A 22868-nucleotide genomic window follows, 5' to 3' on the forward strand; every position below is an offset into this window, starting at 1 on the left:
ACTAAGGATGTTGAACATTTCCTTAAGTGTCTTTCAGCCATTTTAAATTCCTCTGTTGAGAATTCTCTGTTTAGGTCTGTACCCCATTTTTTTAATTGGATTATTTGTTCTTTTGATGACCAATTTCTTGAGTTCTTTGTATATTTTGGAGATCAGCTGTCTGATGTGAGTTAATGAAGATCTTTTTCCATTCTGTAGGCTGCTGTTTTGCCTTATTGACCACGTTCTTTGCTTTACAGAAACTTTTCAGTTTCAGGAGGTCCCATTTATTAATTCTCTCTCTCAGTGTCTGTGCTACTGGAGTTATATTTAGGAAGTAGACCAATGTATTTTTAAGGATATCTGCCAAGATGGGTCAATTCCACCTTTATGCTTAGGATCAAAACCAGTGAAGTGCTTACATATGCGATGTGCTTTGCTGAAGTGTGATGTGTTATGAGAGAGAACACCAGAGCTTCTCAGCCAATCCCAAGGAACTGATGAACAGGAACTTCTCAAACTTTCCTTACTGACTGTGAGCTATCAATGGTACAAAAGTGACATTTTGCTCCAGGTCCTCCATAGAGTATGCATGGGGAATACTGCTTTGCCTGCTAATTTGGTCACACGGTATTAATAAATTGAATGTCCGCATACACTTAAATATTTTTAAAGCTTAGTTGTTGCTTCCCAAGGACCATGTGCTCTGCCACTGCAGTGATCTTGAGCAGGTCCCACAACCTCTTCCAGTCTCAGTGTCCTCCCCTCAGCAGTGGATACCATGACAGGGCTGGACTCACAAGGGCGTCGGTAGAACATGGACATGATGCTGTATGTTGTAGCTCTTGACAGATTGCCTATCCCATCATGTCAAATGTGAACTGAATTTCAATTTTGTCTTTTAGAAATTCCACCTTCCACTTAGGACTCTGTTACCTGCACAACAGTTGCTGTCACCTATCCTCTGATGATGAGAATCCTGGACCCATCTCTCCCTCTGCCACCCTGGCCCAGCTCCATCACCTCCCATAGGACAAGCTGGTTTCTGCCCCTGTCTCTGCCTCACAGGCTGGTTTTCTACCTAGGAGGTGGGGCAGGTCTTATCCTTACTGTCTCTCACCATTGTTACAACAAACTTAAAGACATCACTGTGGCTAGAAGGGCTCACGGCTCTTGAACTTCAGTCACTTGGCTTGCTTCTCTGTCTGAAAACTTAACCTGTGATGCAGCCCTTGTTGGTCCTGGCGCACACCCCTTTCCCAGCCTAAATATTGGTTCTTCCTGCTTGGCCCCTAATCACCTTCAGGCTTCTGTTCTTGGGCCATCTCCAGTGGTGTCCTATCTGTAAACAGAAGCTGCTCTGTGCCTTCCCATGTCATCAACTGTTCCCTGACCCTATGCTGGAGAGGCACATGTTGCTCATTCCTGTGTATAGGGAGATGGGTTCTCCAAATTCTAGTCGGAGTATCTGGATCCTTTGTCTTTGAAGGTTTTCAAATTATGTGTGTATGTGTGTGGTGGGGTCTGTGGCTGGTGGCTGGGCAAGTGACCTTGGAGGCCAGAGGTGGAGATGAAGTTCTAAGCAGCTGTGAACTACCCAATGTGGGTGCTGGGAACCAAACTTGGGTCCTCTGGAAGATGGGTACAAGTTTTTAACCCCTGAGTCCTCTGTATGACCCCTGGTGAGTGCCTGGATATCACAGCCAGGTGCCATTTAGCCCATGCCGCATGCCAGGCTGCTACAAATCCAGTCATTCTTCTTACCGGGGACACTGTCAGTTGAGGCCAGCAGAATCCCACACCACCAAGGACTGAGCACACGAACAGCTCTTCCAGAATGTGGCCTTAGACTGCCTAAGTGTTCTGCTTTCATTTCTGTTACTGAGATAAAAATAGCTTGATAGAAAGCAACTTAGGAAAAGAGAGTTTATGTGGCTTCCAATTTCAGGTTACAGGCCGTCATTAAGGAACAGTCTAGACAGGAAGTCAAGCTAGTCACGCCTCATCTGTAGTCAAGAGCAGAGAGAGAGAGAGAGAATGAATATGTGCATGTTTGGTGCTCAGCTAGCTCTCTCTACTCTTATACAGTCCACAGTCTAAAACCAGGGCATAGTGATGCTTGCTCTTACTCTGAGTCTTCCCACATCTATTAAGGCAATAGATCCCTTAAATCAAGACAATCCCTTAAATTGAGACAATCCCTTAAAGACAGCCCCCAAGCTAATACCTCACAGAGACTCTCTTCCTAGGTAATTCTAAGTTGAATGACGTTAACAATTAGAATTAAACATCACTTATACTACCCCGACCCTAGCTTGGGTTCTGAACCCAAGTTTGCATGAATTCTGTTGTAGAATTCGAGCCTTATAAAATAGGAGTAAAAACTCGTTAGGTGGGACATCCGATACTCTTGGGAAAGACAATTGTCCACTGCCATCCATCACTCCACACATAGCGACTAAGAAATTAATTTTCTTCTCAATGATGGGCTAAGATGAGCCTTTCTTTGGGATGGTGGTGGCCTCCTAGTGTGAAAGCGGTTGTCAGTTGTTCAGTGTGTCCAGATGTCATACAACAGCACCATTTAAAGTCCCACTTGTTATCACTGCTCTTTTTGCCACAGTCCACAGCTGGACCACAGTGAGGTTTTACAGGGTAGATGCATGGCGTAGAAGCACTTACAGCTGGTGTATGCAGACTCTGGAAGTCTCTTCCCAACAGGAAATGTTCTGCTTAACCTGTGTCCTTCCCATGGCCAGGCGGTATGTGCTGTCTGACGCACACATCCCAAGAGCCACAAAGAAAAAGCAACCTTTACGTGGCGGGTTGCCCCAAGGGTAACTTGTTCCAGTCTCACAAGCATTTCTGGTAGTTTTTAAGTACACGTCACAATTCTTAGCCATTCCACTCTTCGCTGGGCAGGAATGAGTTCCTCCTCCTTCAGGCTGGATTGGAGCGGCTTCTGTGTTGTCAAGGATGGCAGAAGCGATGGGGTGTGACTATGTCATTAAAGACTATCTTCTGAGACTACGTCCTCAAAGCGTTGGGGCCTCTACCTTGCCTTCTTTCTTGAATTCTTCATCCAGGGAAAGCCAGATGCCTTGTCATTAGGGCATTCCTACATCTCCTTTGAGAGGTCCACATGGCCACAGCCATGTGAGGGTGCCATCTTGAAAATAAAGCTTCTGTCTCCTGCTGGGGCTCAGCTTTGGTCAACAGCAAGGGAGACATAGAATCAAAGGCACTTCCTGGCATCGCCACACAGTGCCAAGCTTCAGAAGCAAAGCTTTCTGCCCAGTTTTGGGGGTCAGTGGTAGATAATAAACTATGATCTCTACTTTGGAGATCCCATGTTAACAACTGCCGCACTCCTGTTCAAGTTCCTTGTTTTGCTCACCACAGATCTCTGTCTGGGGAGGGGGTCCCATTGCCTCTAGAAGGGAAGCAATGATTTCTACAGGGGTGCAGAGAGGACCAGCTTCAAAGGTTCTCAGAGGCTGTTTTGAAAGCCACATCATTTCATTCTCGGGCAGACCACTAACCCAGCCTGCCGCTTTACACTCCCCAGGTTATCTCTGAGAAGGGAGGGTTTTATATGCTTCCCCACACCTGATAGTGTATCCACAACAAGTTCTCGCCTTTATTAGTTAAGACTCCCTCTCCCCAATTCTTTAAGGACACGAACTTTCCTTAGGTATGCCAGGCCATGTCTAAATTCAAAGAGCAGCTCCTGCTTGACGCTTCCTATGTCAGGGTTGATGATAAACACGCAGACAGATGTGTGCCAGGGGTTGCTGATTGGCAGGAGGAACATGCTATTTCTCTGGTGCTTCCTTCAGTTCGCTTTGGGAAATTCCTGCTTTCTCTTCTTCTGGCTCCAGACTACTCTCATACAGAATCACGCCGCTCAGCACATTTGGATTCTCTTCTTTCCTAAGAACTTCACGGAGTCCCCATGTGGAGGGTTCTGTGTCTTCCGCCAGCCCCATTCACAGGCGAGCATCAGGGACAAGGCTGACATCGCTGTCTATCGAAAGTAGGGCAGCCTTTGTTATTGCTGTGACCTCCCCAGAAGTGGGTCTGAGCCACACAGTATGCGCTCACAGCCCTCTGGGCTGCGCTGGGAGGTGAGCGAGGCACACATTAGATCTGGGCTCCATTCAGAGGCAGCAAACACATGGTGCAGGGCGCTTAAGCGACTTGAATGGCAAAGCTGGGTTTGAACGCAGTTTCTGTTTTGAACTCGGCACCTTTGAGACAAGCGGAGATTTCTGCAGACTTTCAGCTGTCTGTGGCTAGAGGAGAGCGCTCAGTGATCGATGGCGGGACTCTGAATAAACAGCCTAGGAGCATGGGACTCTGAATAAACAGCCTAGGAGCAGGAACGCTTGGCTTGTCTGCCTCCCTCCCTCTCTTCCTCTCTCCCCTCCTTCCTTCTTTTTTTCTTTTTACAGGGGTGGGATAGGCTCTCACTCTGTAGCCCAGGCTGGCCTCAAATTCACAGCCATCCTCCTGCATCAGTCTCCTAGCCCTGGGATATTCTCAGGGGAGGCATTGTGCTCCAGGCTTGGGTCTCTTTTCAGTATACCATAGACAGGTTGCTCTACACACTGCATCAGCTTCCACATCTGTACAAGTTATACGGCAACAACATCTCCCTTATCAGGGAAAGTGGTGTGGTCTCCCAGAGTTAATCCACAAGTGCCATTTACAATATCTGGCCCAGGCTAGCCGTTTAAGGATTTAGGTCATATCAACTCCTCGTTGTATATATAGTTTTGAAGCTCCCAGGTGACTGGCTGTGTGCTCCCAATCTCATTCATTTCTGGTGTCTATAAATAGGCTGTTGTTTGCATTAGACCCTGGTCTAGTCATGTGACTTGAAGGAGTCACTTTGTCGTTGCTGGAAGGTTACAGAAAACTACAAACCTTGCTTTCTGTACTTCAAAAATTGGTTCTTATTGAGAGGAGAACAAATAAGTGTGATCACGTGGTGCGGGATATACAGTAAAGAGAGATTCAAAGAGTAAGAAAATCTCTAAGTGGTTTACAGTGTGTTAAAAATATATACAGGCTAAAGATTAAAGTTCCCGAAAGAAAGAAAGAAGCCTGGAAGGCAGAGACAGACGGATCTCTGTGAGTTCAAGGACAGCCTGGTTTATAGAGGGAGTTCCAGGACAAAGATATACAGAGAACCTGTCTCAAAAAGCCAAAAGTTAAAAGTAAAATTTAAAAAATTAAGGTCAAAATAAAGCCATGTAAGGATGGAAAATACACAGAGAATCTTGATACTGTATGTTGTTATGGTCTCTTTAAATTGTTTAAATGCTGAGGAAGGAGCAACGGCTGCTAAAAGATATTTGCTTACAAATGCTGCAGAATTAATCCAGATAGGTATTCTGAAAAATACCTTGGCTTCAAAATTGAAGTCAAGGGGGCTGGAGAGATGGCTCAGTGGTTAAGAGCATTGCCTGCTCTTCCAAAGGTCCTGAGTTCAATTCCCGGCAACCACATGGTGGCTCACAACCATCTGTAAAGAGGTCTGGCGCCCTCTTCTGGCCTTCAGGCATACAGACAGAATATTGTATACATAATAAATAAATAAATTAAAAAAAAAACAACAAAATTGAAGTCAAAAGGTATGCTACTTTGGAGAAGAGATTTTGCTTTTGTTTCCACAGAAAATGAGAGGCTGTGGATTTATTCAGAGTTAAGAAAAATCCAGTTTGATCAAGGAAGACCACCTGAAAAGTCTCCAGCACAAATAGATGGCCCAGATGTCTAAATTCTTCATCCAGAACAGGTTCAAGACTGCTGCCTGAGATAATCAAGACTCACAGGATACTTCAGCCAGGAGATCATAACTCTAAATTTTCTTTAGGTCCCCATAAGATTATCAGCGCCCCCAACCAGCTGGAAGTAGCCTGAAATACTATGCCCACATTCCCAAAAAATGGACTATGGATATTTTCCTTTTTTTTTTTTTAAAAAAAAAGAGGGGGAAGTGGTGCAGGAGAATTGTCTGTATTCAGTCAGTCATATTATAAATAAACACTGATTGGCCAGGCAGGAAATACAGGTGGGAAAACAAGACAGGAAGTAGAAATAATGTAATGAGAAGAGGAGAATTCTGGGAAGGAGGAAGTTTATTCCTCCCACTCCTGGCAAGATCAACGAAGCAGCAGATGTGATCTGCCCCACTGAAAAAAGGTACTGAGCCACATGGCTAACATAGATCAGAAAAATGGGTTAATCAAGATGTGAGAGTTAGCCAGTGAGAGGCTAGAGCTAATGGGCCAATCAGGTTTATAACTTATAGAGATCTTTGTGTGATTTTCTTTCGGACTAAACAGTTGTGGGGTACTGGGTGGGACAGAAACCCCAACAAACAAGCCAGGCCTGCTCATATTACAATCATGTGTGTAATGACACCACAAGGAAATCCACTATTTTGTATGGTATCCTAAAAAAAAATGAAATTTTAAAAATCACATTTTTTAAAGAAGAAATTTAGTTCCTAAACACACACTGCTATGTGGTGAAAGCAGGAGACAATAAAGATTATCAATCAGGAACCAAAACAACACGACAAGGTTTTGTTGTGGAGGCCCAAGCCTGATCCCCAGAACCTCAGAATGTGACATCGTTGGGATAGACAAGATGATGGGTGGATAGAAAGAAGGATAACCAGTGAATGATGGCCGGATGAGTTAGATAGACAATGGACAGAAAGGGAGGTGGACATACGATGAATGGGAAGATAAATATGATGGATGGGTGGATGGGTATGTGAATAGATGGTAGATAGATAGATAGATAGATAAATAGATAGATAGATAGATAGATAGATAGATAGATAGATAGATAGACAATGGACAGAAAGGGAGGTGGACACACGATGAATGGGAAAATAAATATGATGGACGGGTGGATGGGTATGTGAATAGATGATAGATAGATAGATAGATAGATAGATAGATAGATAGATAGATAGATAGACAATGGGTGAATGGATTAATGGATGGAGAAGGGATAGTGAGTGGTTGGGTGGCTAGATGGATGGATGGATGATGGATGAATGGGTGGCTGGACGGATGACGGATGGATAGATGATTGATGGATGTATGTATGATCGATGGATGGTGGATGGATGATACATGGATCTCATCTTGAATTGATCCATAGCCACTGCAAGGAATTGCCAACTAACTCTCTGTCTAGTCCCACAGGTTTAATAAAAGGGATCTTATGGCCACACTTTCCCTCCTCAGGGTGTTCAGTCCTTTGGGGCCTGGAATTAGCAACAAGCATGCATATGTTTCATGTGGGGTCAGACAGACAAGATGGGTAAGGGCATTCATCCCATAAGATGGGTCAAGATGTGCTGATGCAAAGAGGAGAGACAGGGGATGTGTGTCTCCTCAGCCTAGCTATGTCCAGTGCTCAACATTCTGGCCTAGCTGTGTAGACATGTATGTGTGTCTGTGTAAAGTTTGTTGGTGGAGATTTCAAGAGGGTCTTGTCTGGAGACAGACTGTGTTAGTCTCAAATAAGTTCTGGATATACTAATTGGGTCACTTGGGACAAATTATTGTACCATCTATTGTCTCATTTTGGTATCTGTAAACTTCTCACAAGAAGGCCACTGAGTTACTTGATGAACTAGTAAAAATATAAGCAAAAGAGAATTTAAACAGACATTCCCAGTGTGTGGATAATGTAACTTCCCAAAGCCATGGGTTCCATAAAATGAAAACAAAGCCAGGAGTGGGTTTGCTCCCTATAGTTGTTGGTCAGGAGGCTCCTGGGACACCCCCAAACACAGGCAATTGCTACTGCTGTTGCTTGCCTACAAGACAAGATAACAAGACTCTACTGCTGATGATGCCAATGTTCTTGGTCTCAAGACATAGAGAAACTTTCTCAATGCTGGCTAGCTTTTACAGTACCAGAAGGCGCTGTGCAGGCTGCTGGGGAATGTTGTCACCAGGGATTTTAGTCAGCTGTGGACACTGTGTGTAGCAATACTGACCAGTTAGGCAACACAAACCTACTGGTACAATAGTGGCAAGTCTGTCATGGGGCCAACCAACCATTTGCTGGCTGGATTTGTGGCCCACTCCACAGGAGGAAGGGATTCATGTCTGGTATCTTAATCCTAGTCATGAGCCCATGGGCGAAGTCATAGACCATAATGAGAAACCTACTGCTGTTGGCTTACTAGATGGACACGATATGCCCATCAATATACTTTCTAAATATCTGTGTTTGTACCCACAGATCAGTACTGCAGCCAGTTCGCATCAGAGCGACTTTACTGTTTGCAGTGGGCAGTTAGGTAAGTGCAGAGACTTGTAACTATATAGGGGGCATCTACAGCATCCCTCTGAGATTCAAGAAACATTGTGGAAGAAGAGGTGAAAAGACTGCCAGAGCTGGAGGAAAGTAGGAAACAGTAGAATGCTGACTTGTGGGTCTGACAGGACTGTTGTACCCTTCACTCAGAGGAGCTGTGACGATGCACACGATGGAACCTTCAACACCCCATCACAGAAAGTGGAAAAGCTTCAGGGGCCTGCCGTAATGGTTATTCATATACAGCTAATGGTTGATGGAGGTAGGCATCTTTTTTAGAAGTATAGCCGCTGGTAAGATGCCCATACTCTTGAAAACAAACCCTCAACCCATGATGCTGTAATCCTATAAGCAACTCACTGGACCACACACATAAAAAAAAAAATCTTAAAAGTGGATGCTGGGGAGATGGCTCAGCAGTTAAGAGCACATACTGCTTTTGCAGAGGACCAGGCTTCAGTTCTCAGCACTTTCGTTAGGTAGCTCATAACTGCCTGCAACTCAAGTTCCAGGGGGATTCTGACACCCTTAGGCCTCCATGGGCACCTGCATGTACATGGTGCACATAAACTTATGCAGCACATATATGTACACATAAATTTAAAAAATAAATCTTTTTTTAAAAGTTTTTAAAGTAAAAGCAGATAAGTTGGGAAGACGAAGGGCATTAGAGGAAGTGGGAGGGGAACAAAGAGGGGAGGTAAGAGTGGCTAAATATGAGCAGAATACATTATGCACATATATAAAATATCACAATGAATCCCATGATTATATATAATTAATATAGGCTAATAAAAATATTCACAAGGTCAGTGAACATTTTCACTTGGAATTTGGTGCATACATAAGCTTGCACAGGGACCTGACCTCTCTCTCCAGGAAAGCCCCAACATCACCATCATCACAGTTATCCCTCACAGCTCTTCAGGATGACTTCACTCTGAGTCTAATCATTTCTTCCCCTGACACCCCAAGGGTACAGTACTCTACTTCCTGGGGCACTTGACTATCTGCTGTGCTAGGTCATTTCACAGAACTTCAGAATTAGATGTTGTAAGGCCCAGGGACCAGACAGCATAGACCCTGTGGCCACTATAACCTCCTCTCATAGCACTTGATTTCAGAATGCCCAGGTCAAAAGAATTATTTAATAGTTCTACTTACTAAGTAATTGTAGATGGAGACCATGCATTTGTTTCCCAGTCTCCCAGACCCGAAAAATCACACAGAAGCTATATTAATTACAACATTGTTTGTTCCAGTGGTTCATGTGTATTTCTAGCTAGCTCTTACATCTTAAATTAAGCCATTTCTATTAATCTGTGTATTAACATGAGGTTGTGGTTTACCGGGTAAGGTTCCTGTGTCTTTCTCCTTCTGCAGCTACATTGCGTCTCTCTGCTACCTATTCTCTCTCTCTCTATCTATATCTATATCTATCTATCTATCTATCTATCTATCTATCTATATCTATCTATCTATCTATCTATCTATCTATCTATCTATCTATATATATATATATCTGTTGAGATTTCCCACCCGGCTTTACTCTGCTAAGCCATTGGCTGAAACAGCTTTATTCATTAGCCAATAACAACAATATATATACAAAAAGACATCCCACATCAAACAATCATTTCTGACAGAAGTCAGTCAGATGGTGCCTGCCATACACTGTTTCTTCAGGCTGTGAAGTCATTCTCACAGTGATGCGGGGCTCACTGTGATCCTGAGGCTCCATGGAACCCCACAGTTCTAAGACTCCATCCATCTTCCAGCTGTGGTATGCTCTTCCTAGCTGTGTATGCTGTGGTACTGCAGATCAAGCTCGTGCCTGCCTTAGTTCCCTTGTTTCTGCAGTGGAGTGGACACAAGTACAGATTTCCCAGGGGTGGAATGTGGAATAAAGGAAACAACACTATAGGGTTGGCAGAGCGCCTTGGGCCATCTGCTCAGCAAATGTCTTCCCTAGCAAGGCCATCAGTGCCTTTGTGCAGTGCACAGCCTACTCAGGAGCTATGGGCTGCAGGGCTTTATAGTCAGGGGGAAGCATGCCAAGCCAGGGGGAATCCATAGAGTTCTAGAAACCGAGGAACCCCTGAGAGAGCAGTAAGGAGGGTAGTGAATCCATGAAAGGAGTTTCCTTCCCATTTCCTTCCTTCCTTCCTTCCTTCCTTCCTTCCTTCCTTCCTTCCTTCCTAATACTGCTCACTTGCACCCCCTGTAGGCTGCTTGGGGATCTACATCGCGAGTCATCCCTACTCACAGGAGCCCAGGTGGTTCTGTTCTGGCTGAATCCATGACTACAGAGGTTTATAAACATTGACCCCTGGATCTCACCCCAAAAAGAGGGATAAAATAGAAGTCCTTGTTTGTTTCGACTATTGGTGATTTTTGAAACGTGACCTCTGAGGGGCTCTCATGTTTACCAGTTTGAGCTGGGCTGCACATTGTCCCTCTTGACTGTAGTTCCTCTACAATCCCCACTGGAGCACCTGACTTCTGTCTCCACATGCAGCCCAGGAGCGGGGCCTGTTGTTGACGGCATCTTGGGAGGCCCTCTGGGCAATCCAGAGCTACTGAAGTTAAGGCATCATTTCCTTGTATTTTTCTTTATTGAGGCAGGGTCACATGTAGCCCAGGCTGGCCTCAAACTCATTATGTAGCCAAGAATAAACTCAAATTTCAGATATCCCTGCCTCAGCATCCCAAGTGCGGGGATTATAGGTGTGTGCCACTAATACCCAGTTTATGTGATGTTGGTGATTGAACCTAGAGCTTTGTGCATGCTAGGTGTCTTAGTTAGGGTTTCTATTGCTATGAAGGGACACCATGATCATGGTAACTCTTTTGAAGGAAAACATTTAATTGTGGTGGTTCACTTACAGTTCAGAGGTTTAAACCATTATTGTCACAGTGGGGAGCAAGGCAGCACGCAGGCAGACGTGGTGCTAGAGAAGGAAGTGAGAGTTCTACATCTTGGCACACAGGCAACAGGAAGTGGTCTGAGATATTGGGTGTGGTTTGAGCATATATGAGATCTAAAAGCCCACCTCCAACAAGACCACACCTACTCCAATAAGGTCACATCTCCTAATAGTGCCACTCCCTTTAGGGGTCATTTTCTTTCAAAACGTCACACTTGGCCAGTACTGTCCCAGCTGAGCCACATTCCCAATTTTAATATCTGTACCCAGTTGTCTAAAAGTGTCTCACCCTTCCTCTGATGAGGGTGGCTCCTCCCCTCACACCTGATAACATCCAACTCGAGTAGTTTTACCCATTTGATATCTGACAGAGCAGTGTTTTTTTTTTGTTTTTTTTTTTTTTCCTTAAATGGAACTAGTTTTAAAAAAAAAATAGTGGGGAAGATTCTATCTGCCGGTTTGGCAGGATGACCCAGATAAACCTTGAAGTGAGCGAAACAGGTTTCAGGACGTCTAAAACCACACTGGAAATGGTGGAGACAAGTTGCAGGGTGGGGTGAGTCCCACCACACCCCATGGTGTCCCTAGGGGATGCATGCAAACCTAAGTGTCAAGGAGGAAGGAGCTCCTATAGGCTGGGAGTTGGCTTGGACTGGCCAGGCCAAGGTGGAGCAGGGTGCTATCTTTGTCTGGCAAGGGCATCTGTAGCAGAGGAGGTTTTTGTTCTAAACCAGTAGGCAGACTTGAAAGCTGAATGCATGTACTGCACTCCCCATGTGCATGTATGTGTGTCTCTGTGGTGTGGTGTGTGTAAGCATATATGTGTGTAATATATGTGCTGGGTCTTCATGTGGTATAGTTATGGGTGTGCATGTGTGTGTTTAATGCAAAGGTGTATCTATGTGTGGTACAGGTCTGTGTATACATTGTGCGTGTTGTGTGGATATGTCTGTGAGTTGTGTGTTGTGTGGCCTATGTTGCTAAAATTCCTTCTCCCAAGGGAGACACAAATAATGTCTCCTCCTCGTTCTAAGGCTTCAGCAAACTGAGGTGTGATTCCATCAGTTTTCTCCGGGGTACCTCTGTGTTGATTAGACTTTACTTACCAAGCAAAGAGTTACAGGGAGGAGCATGGGTGACCTTAAGGCAGCCACACCTTGACTGATGATCCTCGCCCAGCAGGGGTGATTCTCCCAGGTCTGTAGAGCTAGACCCCCCCCCCCCCATCCTTGCTCGCCCAAGACCATGTGCAATTAGAGCCGCACTGCACCCAGCTGCTTGGGAGGGGTGGCTGGTTGCCCAGGTGAGGGCCCCATGACCTTCCCTGCCCCCCTGTCTTTGAGGGAAGGCCAAAGTCAACAGGCCCAGCTGTAATCTTCTGCAAGCAGGCCCAGCAGAATGCTTGAAGGAGGGGGCGGATTGGTTTGCTGGACAGTCCTGTGCAATACCGTGTGGGGCTACGTGTCTGGTGTGCAGTCGCAGTTGTGTGTGTGTGTCTATGTGTAGAGTGTAGTGCATGTTTCCGTTGTGTATGTGCGTGCGATGTATGTGTGTTGTGTATGTGTGTTGCACAAGCGTGTATGTGAAGACAGAGGGACACACAGTATCTGCAGTGTCTGAACAAGTGGCCCTGGGGTTTCTCTACAGCACTTTGGAACATTTTGTAAGCCTGAGTGCTTATCAGAATTAAAATACTTAAAACAGCCTTTAGTTTCATAGAGTGAATCTCGCCTTGCTGCCGACTGCCTTTAGTGGAGGTGGGCTCTAGTCTCAGGGTCAGCGGACCCTGGGAGAGGAGGCTTTAGGGAAGATGGTGGGAGACTGTTGCAGAAGCCTCATGCCAGGGAGGAACTATGGCCTGGGTTCCCAGAGAGAGCATGGGGACCCATCGGCACCTCCACCTCCGTCTGCAAGAGAAAGGATCACAACTCAAAGAAAGGCCACCCTGCCCGGCTAAGGCCTCTGGGACTGAAGTTCAAAGCCACTGCCCTCCAGTTCTGCAGGCGTGGCTGGGGATTTAGGGGATTACCCGGTCCTTGTAGAAGGCAGTGGGTACCCAGGCCTCAGGTGCAAAGAGGCTTTTGATAAGCGCCAGCTCTTTAGGGGCCCAAACAAGGCGAGGACAGGCCAGCTGGGCCGCCCAGGAGGGGGCCCCGCTGTTGATCCTTCTTTCTACTCTTAGGAAAACAAATACTTGATATTCCAAAGGCTGAGTAAACTCATTAGAAGGGTCTTGGGCTTTCTGCTTCCATCCTCTCCAGCTCTGAACACTTCTGAGCCAGCTCTGTAGCAGGGGTGGGAGCTCAAGGCATGGTTCTCTTAGGCTGACTCCCCCAGCTCTGCGCTGCAATTCTAGCACAGGACGCTGGGGCTGCAACTCCCCTGTTCCATCCGGCTCGACCCAAATCAGTTGCTGCTTCCTGCGTTTCTGTCCAGGCAGCACAGAGCAGAGTCAACAGCTATAGAACCTATGTGTAGACTGGTTCCAGGATGAGGCCTGGGCAGATTTAGATTATCAGACCCTCCAGGCCGGGACGACCAGGCCAGCACAGGGCAGGACCGACAACCCCAGCACCAGTGTGCAGACTGGTTCCAGAATGGGATCTGGGCAAATTTAGATTACCTGTACCCCAGGTCGGGCCTCCCAGTCCCTCAAGAGGCCGTTCTTTTATACTTGGGTATCAGAAATTGTGCGGTATCTTTCTCTTCTAAAGGGGAATATCACTTTAGATCAGGGGCCATTCCAATAGGCTCATTACTAATCAACCTCAGCTTCAAAGACCCCCGTACCCACATGCTGCCAGAGTAGGGGTGCCAGGTCACTTCAGGTGGAGCTGGGAGCGATTTGACCATGAGGAGAAGCCTCCCTGGGGCTCATGGGGAAGGTGCTGCTGGAAGAGGAAGTTGGGTATAAAGAATACAGATTTGAGCTGGTGCAGACTTGATCTGACCAGAGCTTAGGGCGCAAGACAGTAGTTGCTGCAGAGCGCTGGACCTTGGGATGGGAGAGTCGCCTCCACAGAATCCACCTCTGCGCAGCCCTAGCTGGTTTCTCCCTCAGAACATCCCGCCCAGTTCAACTTGCTGGAGACAAGCTTTTCCATGGTCCCATGGATGGTGCAGGTGTGGGCGGAATCCATCAGTCTCTAAATGTTGACAACCCGGTCTATAAACGGTTAGTGGACTATACGAGACATGTCTGTGGAGCAGGTGTCTCTTGAGCCAGGCTGCAACATGTGGTTTCCACAGAATTTAAACAAGAAACTGCAGGGCCAAAGGCCTGAGGAGGAGAGGCACCCCTCTACCAAGGTGTCATGTATCTGGGCACGCATCAAGCAAGTGTTAGCTATCCTATGAGATGGCAGCCTCTGTTCATGTGTGTCTGAGTACACATGTGTGTATATGTACCTCATATGTATATGAGTATGCAAATGTGTGTCTATGCATGTGTCTATGTGCACCAGACACACATGCATACATGGGTGCATGAGTATGTGTGCATATACATTCATGCCTATATGCACATGCATGCATCTGCTTATGTGAGCATGTGTGTGACAGTAAAAGTTAGTTTGCACATATATAGGAGTGTAAACAAGCATGATCATACGTATGCACATTCTTGTGTTTAGGCACATGTACAGTTATACATGCTTTTTAATACTCATGCTGTGCATGCACAAAGGTATACACATGCAAATAGTAACTTGTATGTATGTATACACATGCAAAGATGTATGCATATGGGCAGGTTTGTGCAGTATGCTTGCATATATACTTGGAGCAGTTCCTGGACTGATACACAGAGCACCTTGGGTCAATTTGCTAAATTTGGGTTGTGGGAAGAGGGCAGTAAAGCGCAGGTTTCTGCTTTAACAGCTCAGCTTCTCCTGTGAAGTCAAGGTCTCAAGTTCAGTTTAAGCAATGTGAATGCTGCTCCCTTGTGGTAGCTTGAAGACACTACAGTCAACCAGGCCATGTCTCTAGGTGTCTGATGGGGAAAGGTAGAGAGGCACCAACGCTATTTGCAGGTTTTATGGATCTCAGGTTACAGAGGCAGGCAACAGAGTCAGAAGCAAGTCTTCCCACAGGGCAGTAACTTTTCTCAGAGTGGGCTTCGTGTGCCCTCTGGACTGGGTACACTTTTTGTTACAAACAGATTCTCTGGACAGAGCCTAGATCCCTCAGTTAAGTTCTATGCTTTGGGGCATAGTGATTCCATTGCCTTCTGCCTCTGTTTCTCTATTCAGAATAGATGATAGCAGTTCAGGATAATGTGAGGATTGGACAAGAAGGTGACTCTGGGAGCTTTACTCAGGGCAGGCTCTTAGCCAGCCAGAGACAGCACCAGGGCAGCACTGTCCACGGTCCCCTTGAGATGCACCCACCTCAGCTCCCAGCAGGCAGTGCGGATCAGGAAGAACACAGAGGGGGTAGCATTCAGCACCTCTCTCTGAGAAGATCCCCATTGACTGTGTCTGCTCAAGCTACATAGTTTTCTTGCTTATACCCCTGGATATGGTGGAGGGGACATTCTAGGAGAGGAGGGGTTTAGCTGTAAATTGGCAGGAAAATCTGTACAATCTGTCACCTGTCATGTGTGTGTGTGTCTGTCTATCTATCTATCTATCTATCTATCTATCCATCCATCTATTTATCTATCTATCTGTCTGACTGTCTGTCTTCCATCATATATCTCACAATACATATATTCACAAATATACAAATACAAACACACACCTGCAGACTAATCTGCACACACAGACACGCAGACATATTAAAATACTACATTCTACTGATACAGATGCTGAGTGGGGAAAAATAATGAGATACCCAATTATGCTCATTACAAATACTACTGAATGCACTTAATTCTCATAGACATTCTTGTCCATTTGTGCCATGCTCTGGGAGCTCATAGCCAGCCTCAGGTCACAGTTGAGCAGCAAGGGCCATTTTGCTAATGGGAAAGTGTCTTTTTAACATGATTGTGGTTCGTCTCATGAAAGTAAAACTGATATCGCATGGGGAGATGTGTTCTGGTCGGCTGTTGGGGAATATTACTTTAACTGTGTAAAGCTGTGTTACTTTTGTTTATGCTGCTATTTGTTTATTTACGTAAAGATGTATTACATTTGTTTCACCTTGCCTGCCTGAATGTTCACAATAGCTTGACGGGAGATAGCTTGACAGGAGAGGGATAGGCAAGGCTGGCAGGCAGAGAGAATAAATAGGAGGAGAAATCTAGGCTCTAGGAGAACTAGAGGAAGAAGGGGGAAGAGAGAATGAGGGACACTCCCGGAACAAGATGTCTACCAGCCAGCAGACACAGAGAAGCAACGAAAGTCAGACACACAGAAGAAAGGTAGACAGCCCCGTGGCAAAACATAAATGAAGAGAAACAGGTTAAGTTATAAGCAAAAAAGAGCTAAGCTAAGGCTGAACATTCATAATTAATAATAAATCTCTGTGCCATGATTTGGGAGCTGGTTGGTGGCCCAAAAGAAAAAGCCTGGCATAGACTGCACCTGCAGACAGACTCCCAGAGGTCAGGAGTCCTGGTGGCGAGCCTGCTTAGCCACCTCCTCTCTGGAATGGACCTCAGGTGGACACTTGGGAGCCTGGCCTTCATGTGTGCCCAGGCGTTCATTTGATCATCCATTCCTTCTTGCTGCCCTAGTGTCCCTGCCTCTCAGTGCTCAGGCTGAGTTAACAAGGAGATGATCTGGGTCTCCTGGGGCCCTGGGTGAGTATATACTGGACTGATCTGGGCAGATCCCCTCAAATCAGTCTTCACGTGTGTGTATTTGTGTAAACATGTATGTTCATGTCTGCATATGTGCATATGTATGTATTGTCATGTGTATATGTGTCTGTGTGTTTGTGCTCACATGTGTATGTGTATATGTAAGTGTGAGCGTGTATGTGTGTGAGCCTATGTATGTTTGTTTGTGTGTGTTGTATGTATATATTGTGTATATATGTATGTGACCGTGTATATATGTGTGAGTATGTGTGTATGCGTGTGGTATGTGTATTGTCTATGCATATAATATGTGTAAGTGTGCATGTGTATGCATGCACACATGCATGCATTCTATGTTCTTGCTTTCAGACTCCACACAGCTGAAACTGGATTGGTAAGGTCAGGTGACTTATGGGAGAAGCTTCCAAGTGGCTCCTCCCCATCCTCCACGTCTTTCATCATCTGTTCCCAAGGCTCCTGATCACTCAGCAAGAGGACTCTTGTTTCTTCTCTCTCACTGTCCCCTGGCATTTTGTTTCTGTTTGGGGCAAACGTCTCTTTTTTCTTCAGTCGTGGTCATGGCTCAGCATGCTCTCAGGGCATGGATGAGCTTGGCCTTCTGTGCAAACACGGTCTCAGCTGTCTCCCTGTAGCAGATGAGCCCCTAAGTTCAGGGTCCGTCTTCATGATCTGAGGTTCCTGCACCCCATCCTTTTCAGGTCACCCAGGCTCTGGGACCTCCCCGGGGCAGGGAGTAGGTGGTGGTGCCCTCCACCCCAACTGTGACCAGGGCTAATGACACCTGTTCTGCACGCTGTCATTATGATAACCATTAAACCACATTCCCATATGGGGAATCTGAGACACCTGCGGAACCCTGTGCCTTTGAATCCCTCGGTGCCCCACAGACACGCATTAAACTGTTAATATTTCTAAGTGCACAGTGATGCTGAGATGAAAGATGCCTCCTGGGTCAGGGCTGTTATTATCTAGATTCTTCCCAGGGAGAATGCTTTGGCGCTTCTCTGGGCTGGTGGGGCAGGGGTGTGGAGGCCCCACTCGAGGGCTGGATCATCTCCTCTGATCCCACGGAGAATGCCCCCTGTTCTTTGCCCTATGCCCAGTGTTAAATCTTTTCTGAGAGGATGGCTGGGTCTGGGCAAGCTCACTTGAGCCCTTTGCCAGTTCACAGGGTTCATTGTCTTCCATTGCTAAGATATTAGACTAGAATTCTTACACATTTATACAAAACCATTTTGATTAAAAAATTCCACACAAGGGTGGGGGAACCATGATCAGAATACATTGTTTGGAAAAAAAAACCCTACTTTTGATTTAAAAAAAGGAAACAAATTCCACACGATGGTTAAATAATGAAACGTCAACAAACAACAGCGACATCACCCAAGAGACCTGGCTGCTTGCTCTCCCGTTGGCTGTGTGCTCACTCCTCTACAGAAGATGCCGTTCTTCTCCTCACCCTCCATGCCAGGGCTGCCAGCTTGTGACTTGGCGCGGACAGAGGCACTGCCTTGAGAGACTGCGTGCAGGAATCAGCTGTGCCTTGTGACACTGCAGACAGGGGACCTAGCATCTGCTCCGGACCCTCGGTTCCTCAACTGGACATTGCTGCTTTGCCCCCTAGCCTGGGCATTTGCTTGAGCAATTTGAAAAAGGAGACACGTCTCCTCGATACCAACCTAGTGACGGAAAGACCCAAGAAGATGGTACCGCTTCAACCTGCTTTGAGCAAACCTCACACAGTTGCAAAGCAGGTACTGTTGGAACCCAGTGTTCTGGAAAGTCACACTGTTGGGGAGTCCTGCTAGAGTGTCACTCTGACCCAGGAGGCTAAGGGAGAGTGGTTAGGTGGAGTTTTGTACCCATGTATCCCTCCTTCCCCCAAGGAGCCCTTTGCATCATTCCCCATCGAAGCCGAGCTGCCATAAAGCTCCCGCCAACATAGGGATCCCCAGGGGCTGAGCCATTGACTGACTCAGGGAGGGCATGCGGTGGCCTCTCAGGTGAGCAGGTAACTGAAAAGTGTCGTGTCGTTGGTGACTGTTCAGGATGTGTGCCATTTGCCTCCTTCCCATTCAGCCGCAGCAAAAGCCCGGGATAACGGATGAATCTCTCTTCCTTTGATGGCTTCCTTTCTGAGCTAACTGTACTTTACGTGAGAAGCCGAGCCCTACCGAGCTCTGCCAGCCTGGGCGGGTCCTACTCACAGTGTGGGGAATTTCACACAGGCACAGAACAGAGGAACAACTTCAAGGCTTCGTGGCCCATCCGATTTCCATCATACAGGTCCCCTGGGGGAGTGTATCGGCGGCTTCTCATGAATCATTGGCAAAGAATCTCTTCGAATTAATACCCACACGCGGCTGCTGGCATCTTCGGAGCCTGAACTGGGCCTATGGCTTAAGCTGTTAAAAGAACACCGAGGACACCCTGGAAGCTTTTGTCTGAGGGGGGAGAGGGAATTGCCAGCAATGCGCATTCTCAGAGGTTGGCCGTGGAGACAGTCAGGACACAACACAGGCTGGAGGGGACAGCAGAAACCACTGGCAGTGCTGATGCAATTCGGGCCAGGAGGGGCTCTGACCACACTGGGGACTGACCAGCGTGAGACAGTGAGCTGGTGGTCTTCCTCATGTGTCTGTGTATATAGCAGGGTGGGGATGCAGAGGGACTTCTGCTTCTCATTCCCTCTTGGCCTGGGGAGGCTTGCCAGTCAACTCTGTCCCTATAGCAGAATACACGAGACAATTCAGCTTACAAAATGTTGTTATCCTGGCATTGGAGGATTTACCCCTGTTGCGGTGGGTCTGTCGGAGTCAGGGTGTGTGTGTGACAGTATTTTGTGGGAAGGGTCACACAGTAGAGAAAAATCTGTGCATAACACAGTCAGGAAGCAAAGAAAGAAAGAGAAAAACAGGATGGGGTGGTATATACCTGTGATCCTAGCACCGAGGTGATAGAGACAGGGGGACCAGGAATTCAGAGTCACACAGGAGTACATGAGATCCTGTCTCAAGAGGTGAAGAGGGAAGCTGGGATTCCATAATGTGTTGAAGTCACTCCACAATGACACAGAGACCTCCATTAAACCCCACCTCTTAAAGATTCTATGACCTCCAGATAGGGCCTTCCTGGGTGGGGCCAGTCCTCTAATGCATAGATATTTGGGGGACATTTCAGAGAAGCTTTTCCCGAGCAGCCTGCAAGCACACACAGAGTCTTAAAATTTTTTAAGTACCAGACACTTTAGGTTTCTTTGACAGGACAGAGAATCATCAGTGCCAAGACATAAGCATGGTAGAAAGTCATGAGACCCAGCCTCAGAAAATCCACCATGCGGAGAGCAGTCAGTGGCTGTGGCCAAGCCCAGTGCTGTGGAGTCCCCTTTCCCTTTCAGGAGCATCTTGGTCAGTTGTGGTCCCAAGCCATTGCTGACAGCAATCACCCAGTCACTCAGGTCACTCAAACGCCAGACATTGCCAATGGATCCAAGATCCTCCACAAAGAAGTTTTGGGAGGAGAAATTAAGTGGTCTTCACTACACACTAGTTCAAAGTCGCCGTAAAGCAAGTTGCGGACAAGCGCTTCTCTAAGGTGACTCTGTTGCGTTCTCTGACTTTGTGGGGAAATCACGCACATTGCAATCTGCCTGTGCTGTAGCTAAACAAGACTGTAAAGAACGTGGAGCAGAGAGAAGCCAGGCTGTCACCACAGTAAAGATAGAGTGCTCCTCTTTCCTCAGGACCAGGCATCGGCTGGAGCGCCTAGTGCAGCCATGGCTAAGAGAAGCTTGGGATTGAGGTGAGGAGGAGGAGCTGCAGAAACAGTGACTGGTCCGAAGGTGGAGCTGTCCCAGCTGGGCATTGCTGTGGTGACAGGCAGCGGAGCACCCAAGCTCTCCGACGTCAGAGCTGTCTGACCGTGGAGATGCTTCATCTGGTGAGGACACTTGCCATAAAAGTGGCCCTCACTATTTCAGGACACAGAAGGTGTTTGGACAGCATCTCACTGGCCAATCTCTGTCTCCCCAGTGCTGGGCATTGGGGGTGGAGCACTACAATTGGATTTTACAATTTTGATTTGATTTTGATTTTCTATGTATGTCACTTTTTTGTTCTGCATGAAAGTGTGTGTACCTTGTGAGTGCCTGGTCCCCGGGAGAAGCCAGAAAAGAGCATTGGATCCCTGGAGCTGGAATTCTAGATGGTTGCAAGCCTCTGCGTGTGTGCTCTGGAAGAGCGGCCTGCGCTCTTAGCCACTGAGCCATCTCTCCGGCCCCATATGCCTGGCTTTATTATGTGCATTTTAAGGATCAAACTCAGGTCCTCATGTTTGTCATGCAAGCGCTTTGCTAACCGAGTCCCTTCAGCCCTGAAAACAGTTAAGTGTTTTCATAAAGAAACAGTTTCCATCAGAGTATGGATCATCACATTTGATGATAGGAAAGAGTTTCCTACAACCTGGCTTTGCGCAGTACCATCTTCTACCCCAGTGCTTCTCAACCTTCCTAAAGCTGCGACCCTTTAATACAGTTCCTCGTGTTGTGGTGACCCCATCCATAAGATTATTATTTCATTGCTACTTCATAACTGTATTTTGTAACTGCTATAAATCATAATGTAAGTATCTGATATGAAAGACATACAATGTTCAACCCCCTGTGGGGTGGCCACCCACAGTTTGAGAACCACCGCTCTACATAGATTTGTTTAAATCTTCAACGAATATGCAAAATTCAAGATTCATGACAAATTATCAAAATTGCGAATGAGGCCAGAGCGGAGTGGTACTAATGCCTAAGGCAGATGAGAAGCAAATACCAAAACTACTTCTCAGCTCCGCTCCCGTGTTTGACTTATTCTTCCATGAAGGGGGCCAGTATGTTTGGCTATCTCTCCAGACCAAGAAATGAGGCTTAGTCAAATCTCAGGGAAGTAACATGATGATGTCTGCTACGGTATAATTAATATATTTACATTTAGGAAATAATTTATATACTAATATCTTATATATAAATATATACCAAAATATATAATTATGGTATAATTAATATATTTAAAGTTCACACACCTGCTTTCTCTCTTTTTGCTATCTTCAGCGACTTTAATGTTCTAGAAAAATAATCATTAAAGCCAGATACAATCACATGTGTGAGAAGCTCAATTTTCCTTTTGCTCCAGGCAAAAATCAAGGCAAGGTTCTGGTTATTAAGTCCTTGTTTCGCAAAATGATGAGAGAAAGGAAGGAAGGAAGGAAGGAAAGAAGGAAGGAAGGAAGAAAGGAAGGAGGAAGGAAATAAGGAAGGAAGAAAAAAAGCAAAAGAAAACAAAAACCCAAAGCCTTAAAAAAAAAAAAAAGTAGCTTTCCAGGACCATGATGAGAAAACGCCGAACTTCAGGGTTCTGTGGAGCAACATGTAAGTATTTACCAGACTTCCTTCTCTATCTAAAACAGATCTGTGTGTTTGTAAAGTACCGATGGCAGCTGCTTCTCAACCTCTTGTGTAATTAGAAAAACTGTAGCAATGGCGGGCGATGGCAGTTTGAATGAAGGCCAAAGCAGTTATATAAGGTGCAGAAAGAATTTAAGGCGCTTGAGTGCCTGTTCTCAAGTGCTGCCACGAGAGGGCAGCATCCACCCTGCTTTCCACCCCACCATCCCCGCCCGACATCCTCCCCTCCTCCCCTTCCCACCACCTCCACACCAGCAGGTCCTTAAAAAAAAAAAAAAAAAAAAAAAAAAAAAAACCGGGTGGTGGTGGCACACTCCTTTAATCCCAGCACTCGCGAGGCAGAGGCAGGTGGATCTCAGTGAGTTTGCGGCCAGCCTGATTTACAACG

Source organism: Microtus oregoni, unplaced genomic scaffold (assembly GCF_018167655.1).
Source record: "Microtus oregoni isolate MIOR12 unplaced genomic scaffold, Mior012 000003F_ref0000135, whole genome shotgun sequence".
Classification (NCBI taxonomy): Eukaryota; Metazoa; Chordata; class Mammalia; order Rodentia; family Cricetidae; genus Microtus; species Microtus oregoni.